This window comes from Leptodactylus fuscus, chromosome 1 (genome assembly GCF_031893055.1).
Source record: "Leptodactylus fuscus isolate aLepFus1 chromosome 1, aLepFus1.hap2, whole genome shotgun sequence".
NCBI classification, from domain to species: domain Eukaryota; kingdom Metazoa; phylum Chordata; class Amphibia; order Anura; family Leptodactylidae; genus Leptodactylus; species Leptodactylus fuscus.
Genome location: NC_134265.1, coordinates 260,641,096 through 260,647,430, shown reverse-complemented (window position 1 = coordinate 260,647,430; position 6,335 = coordinate 260,641,096).

The following is a 6,335-nucleotide window of genomic DNA, read 5'->3' as shown; positions in this document are numbered from 1 at the left end:
TTTTTTTTTTTTTTTTACTACTTTATTATCCCCCGCCTAGGGGGCTTGAACCTGCAATCATTTGATTGCAAGTCCCATAGACGGCAATACAAGTGTATTGCCGTCTATGGGAGATTCTATACATTACTATCGCGGAGGGTCATAGACCAGCCGCGATAGTAATATATATCTATGACAAGCCTCGGAGCCTTCATTAGGCTCCCGGCTGTCATCGGAACAGGTCGGCTCCTGCGGCCTCGCCGTGCAGGAGCCGGCCTGCATCACTAAAGGTATGGGGCCGGTGGGGACCGGCCCCGGGGCTAACTGACTGCCGGGACCTGCGGAGGAGGAGTGGATTTGCAGCATGGCCGCGCTACTGCCACCACTGGTTTTCTTCAGCGGCAGTAGCGCGGCAATCTGCAGGCCCCGGCAGCTAAGACAGTCCCCGGCATCTGCTGTAATAGACCGGCGGATGCCAGGGACTGTCTTAGCTGCCGGTGTTAGGAGTATTTAGGTTCTTTACTTTCTATTTTTCTTACCTGGGGAGTTTTTGGCTGCGCAGTGTCTGGGGTGGCGTCCTGGCGCTGCGGGGTTGTCCTGTCGTGAGTGTTGGTGCACACCTTCTGACTTGCACGTGCGCACTGATGGTAGGCAGCTTTATTTCCTGGTTGATTAGTCTGTCCTCCCATTTGCACCTGGGAGGAGTGGTCTCTACTCTGTATTTAAACCCATGCCTCCCATGGTTCTGTGCTGAGTGTCTCTTTTACAGTGCTAGGCCTTAGCAGGAGGAGTAGGTGGTTATCTTGGATAGAGGAAGTTCCGTGGTTGGTTTTTTTGGGAGGTTTGGGTGAACGAGTTGGTTTGTGTGTTTTCCCTTCTGTGTTCACCAATCCTCCCTCTGTGTATAATTGACTGTGTGAGTGAATTGCCTTATCCTTTGATTTCTACTCAGTTTCCCTGTGTTTGTTTCCTAGTGTAAGGTACCTTCCCATATTGGTTTGGGGGAATCCTTTCCCACATTTTTCCTGTGTGCTGCTTGTGTTGTTAGTCAGCGCACACCCTTGTCAGTCCCTGTCAGTAGCAGCTTCACTTGTTCGTTAGGGGTGACCCCCTTTAGTCTCCAGTCCCTAGAGGTCTTATAGGGCATTCCTTCTCCCACTTCCCTCTAGGCCTACGGAATCAGTGAGAGAGGAGCTGTCGGGGTCAGGCTTAGCCTGAGTACAGCCGACCCACACCCGTGAGGCAGGGACCGGGATAGCTAGTGGGAGTAGTGCAGGGCGAGATTCCCTACTGCTATCCCTTAGCCCCGTTGCAGCTACCTGGACTGACATAACAGCCGGGGCCTGCAGATTGCTGCGCTACTGCCGCTGAAGAAAACCAGCGGTGGCAGTAGCGCGGCCATGCTGCAAACCCACATTCAGACTATAAGACGCACCCTCATTTTCCTCCGAAATTTGGGGGGAAAAAAGTGCGTCTTATAGTCCGAAAAATACGGTATGTCTCCACTTCTTAATATTACCCAACTGATGAATAATTTTCTAGGAGTCCATATTTTCTAGGAGCCTATGTCTTTGAAAATGTAGCTTTTCTGCAGCGTTTTTATTTTCTACAATGTGTGGATGGGATTAACCAGAATCTAATTTTTTCTGCGGCATTTCTGCAGCATGATGTATGGAATCTTATATACCGCATATAAATTTAGAAAGAGAGACTCGGTAGTAACCGGTAAGAGTATTCACTTTTACTTAATTGAAACATTTTAGCCTTTGCTGAAATATTCATGTCAGCATGATTGTTATCTAGATCATGTTTCCTTGCTGGCTTGAATTTATCACAATGCTGATGCTGTTAGGAGGAACTTGGTTGCATCACAGTCTATACAAGACATCTATTCAACTGTATACAGAGACCTACAGAATTGTTAATATACTGATAAATGTGCAATCTTTTTTAAGGATTATTCATTACAAACTCTACCATAGAAAGGTCTAGAACTTGACTTGCTTAGGACAGGTTGCTTTTAGATGGTTCCCACTGCTAAAAGTAGGATTCCAATAATAGAATTACTTTATAGAGTATTTTCAGTGAACTGAAACATTCTGTGTATGAGTTTATAAAAATTAACCTCTGAAGTGAGGAAGAGACTAAATCATTTGCATGAAGTTTCTTCTTTTCTGACATCATCACAATCTACAGTATATTGTCATCTATGTCTGTACCTTACCCTGACAAAAGTGCAGGCTGAGCTGCATGTTCTACAGAAATACAAGCAGCTAAGATTGTGTAGCTGAATAAATAATTGCTGAATACTATAGCCAGCAGAAATGTAATTGAATATAACAAACCAAAATCCCTTAAGCAGTAGTAATAATTACAAGAAAAGCTTCAGAGTACATATACATAAAAAGTAAATGAAATGGTTTGCTTAAGGCAATGTGCGCAATAGAATAAGATGCCACAAATCTCAACAGTATATAGTGAATATCAATCAACTAGAACCTCAAAACCAACTGCCTAATGTTGTGTAAGTATATCTGTCCTGGTGGAACATGGACTCTACAAGACCTCTTACGGTGTCCTGTCATATTTGGCATCAAAACATCAGACCTATTTTTCTAAAATATTTCACAGATGCTGAATTATCTTTGGAAAATCTGGTCAACTCTTTGAACACTTTTTAATGTTCCTTGTACTTTTCCTACACTATTTACAGTGACAGAGCCAATGTGACACTATTGCGCTTAGGGACAACCATTACCACCGCAACGGCTTTGCAAATTGCAGCGTGTCCGCGCTGCAATCTTTTCCGCAAAGTGGGGATGGGATTCGCATGAATTCCATCCACTTTGCCTGCACTGTCCAACGCCGCGATTTTTCCAAATTGCGGCGTTTACATCCCGTGGGGTCCCGGCCTAAAGAGTTCTGTGAAAAACTAATCAATACAATTAGTTAAAGCCACCTGGGCATATAGAGTGGTACAAAAGCTTATCATTGATGTAAACAGACAGGCCTTACCAGAATGCTGCTAACAAGGTCTCCTTAGGCCGGGTTCACACAGAGTATTCTGGCTCGTCATTTGGTACATAGACGCCGCGGGAGGATTTGTGGGCCGTATACGCTCCCATTGTTTTCAATGGGAGCCGGTACCGTACACGTGGCACTATTTTGCGGCCGTGATTTTGCGGCGGCCGCAAAATAGCGCTGCGTGTACGGTACCGGCTCCCATTGAAAACAATGGGAGCGCATACGGCCCGCAAATCCTCCCGCGGCGTCTACGTACCAAATGACGAGCCAGAATACTCCGTGTGAACCCGGCCTTAGACCTTTTAGGTTTAGAAGGTAGTGTGTGGAATTGTATGGCATACCAGCCTACAGATATTTCACCCTGTAAACTGAGAAGGGCAGAAGCAGCAGAAGAAACATAACCAGGTATTCCACAGCGGTGCCAAAGCTGGCAAGAAAAATCTGCAGGTTTGTGGTTACTGAATGATCAGGTTAACAAGTGGTTAATCCAATCCAGGGTTTCTTCAAACAACAGAGAGCTCTGTCTGAATGAACCAGGTGTGTATTAAGAATTGGATCAGAAACTTTTTTTTTCCGTATGTCTTTGGAATATGAGAGTAAATCCACGCAAACACAGGGAAGAACATACAAACGCCTTGCAGATGTTGTCCTTGGCAGGATTCAAACCCAGGATTCCAGAGCTGCAAGGCTGCAGTGCTAACCACAGAGCCACTGTGTTGCCCATAAGAATTGGTTCAAAAACTCTCAGGTTATACAATTCCCATCATAAGGGGTGGTAGAGGCAACTGAATAGAAGAACTGCTGCAGTGTGAACAGGGTGCAAATTGTTACATTGGCTGCTGTAAATTGTGGTATATATAGCAGGAGTTTTGCCATGTGGTCCAGATGATCTGTAATCACATTGTAAGGGTCCCTTCACACAGAGTAAATGCACGCTCATTTTGGCAAAATACACACGTAAAGAATACAAGTGTAAAAATAAGACTCCCATTGACTTCAATGACATTTTCACGTGTATTTTGACATGTTTTTTTACAACGTGTAAAAAAAGTCATTGAAGTCAATGGGAGTCTTATTTTTACACGTGTATTTTGCCAAAATGAGCGCGCGTTTACTCTGTGTGCAGATTCTGTGCAGTTTTGCTATGTTGTCTTGTCCAGGACTTCTCAAATGTTTTTGACTTGGGCCTCACCAATCTGTTGTGATGCTGAAACCTCACCAACAAGGAAACAATACTGCAGAGTGCTGTACACCTATTACCCTCACCAGCTGCAACTGAATACCACAGTATAGCACACATACTACCATTAGCAAAACCAAATGCCTCAATGCAGCAAAAATACGTCCCTGACAGTGTGGGAACCATCAGCCAGCAGACAATACCTCCCAGAAGAGCCGAACACCAAAGAATAACACAAAATACTTCTGTTAATGTGCTAAACACCACAGTGCAACACAATATCTCACCCCGACAATGCCACACAAATACCAATATGAAGGACAAAATACCTCGGCAGAAGCGCCAAACACCACAGTGCAACACTTCTAGAAGCACCACCACCATCTTCTTTCCTCCTTCCTATTGGCAGATACAGTTGCCCCTTTTCCATGTCTAGTCCATTGGCAGCATCATTCTCCCCAAATTAAATCTTCAACACTTGCAGCAAATTATTCCACAATTCCACACCTCCCCCCACTGTCAAGAAAATCCCACAACAGAGAGAGAGAGGAGGTAAGAGAAGAGCCTCCTCCCTCCAGTAGTAGTCTATGGTGTTCCTGCCTCCAGATTACAGCACGCAGCCTACAGACTCAGACAGAACTGCAACCTGGTAAATGACTTGTAGATGCCTGGTGATGATGTCTAGTCATTGAGACTGCAGCGATAACATAAGGCTTTGCACTATAGCTGACACTGTCATGGATTTGCGTCTCACAGAATCGCTGGTCTAAGTGAAAATGAGACCTGAGCCTTATCTAACATAAGGAGCATGGCTTGCTTAGGGTTAAATGTATATGAAGAGTCAAAGAAGGGGGTTACAATATCCAGGCAGATTTTCTAATCCTGTCTAAGATTTAGACAGTTTCAACAGACTACAGAGCCTAAAAAGGCGCCCAATTTATTAAATGGTTAATGCTAACAGCGGTACAAAACGGCATAAAAATAGCCATCTTTCACGGCTGCTTTGCACCCAAGGTGGGGACTGTTTTCATAGATCCCTTACATGTCTGAATGTATAGAGGGTTCTGAAAAAAACAACAAAAATAGGACACATTTCTTTTTTTGAGAGTCCTTGGAAACGAAACGTTGAAAAATTAGTCATGTGAATAAGCCCTATTCACATGCATGGAATTTAATGCTGCTGTGTGACATGTTAAAAACCATCCATCGCATGTCTGATATTCACTTTCACGTGAAAGTAGGATTATACCACTAGTTAATGTAGATGCCAGAAGTTTGGGGCATATTGTTGGTATATCTTTGTTATACTCGATCCAGTCAAACATTTCAAAGTATTTTCTGTTGCCTTGCAGTTGGGTTCAGTAAAGTTAAATTGCTTGTACTTAAAAATTAATGTGCATCCATTTTTTTTTTTTATTAAAAGCAGAATTGTCTTACCTTTTTCTAATCTGTTTAATTTCAGATTGTATTTTTTTTTTTTTTTTTTTTGGTATTCTATTTTCTGTACATAATTATGGGTTCTGCCATTTTTGCCTGAAGTTCTCCTCTGTTCTGTTAACAGCATTTGGTAATATGATTTAGGGCCCATTCACACGGAGTAAACGCGTGTGTATTTTGGCAAAATACATGTGTAAAAATAAGACTCCCATTGACTTCAATGACATTTTACACGTGTATTTTAACGTGTTTTGTTTTTACACGTGTTAAAAAAAAAAAAAGTCAAATCGAGTCTTATTTTTACACATGTATTTGGCCCCGATACACGCGCATTTACTCCATGTGAACAGGCCCTTAGAGGAGTTTCATGGCCACAGGCAGTAATAGTCTGCAGCTGACTATACTATAGGGAGGGGAGAAGAGTAGGGACTTGAATTTTCACTTCCTATGTTTTTTGAGGTCTCAACATGTGAGAGTAATTATCCATTTGTTTCTGATCATGGACACTGCCAGTGGATCTCTGCATTCAACTAATGGCACCTGGTCAATTTAGAAAATGGCAGTCAAAAAACATCTTGAGGCTAAGGGTATGTTCACACATCAGTATGCCATCTGTCCGTTTGAATTCAGTTTGACACTTCAAAACGGACTGATACACATACTGATTGTATACTGACACCTTTTTATGCTGATAGCAAACGTTCTCTGGCCCCTA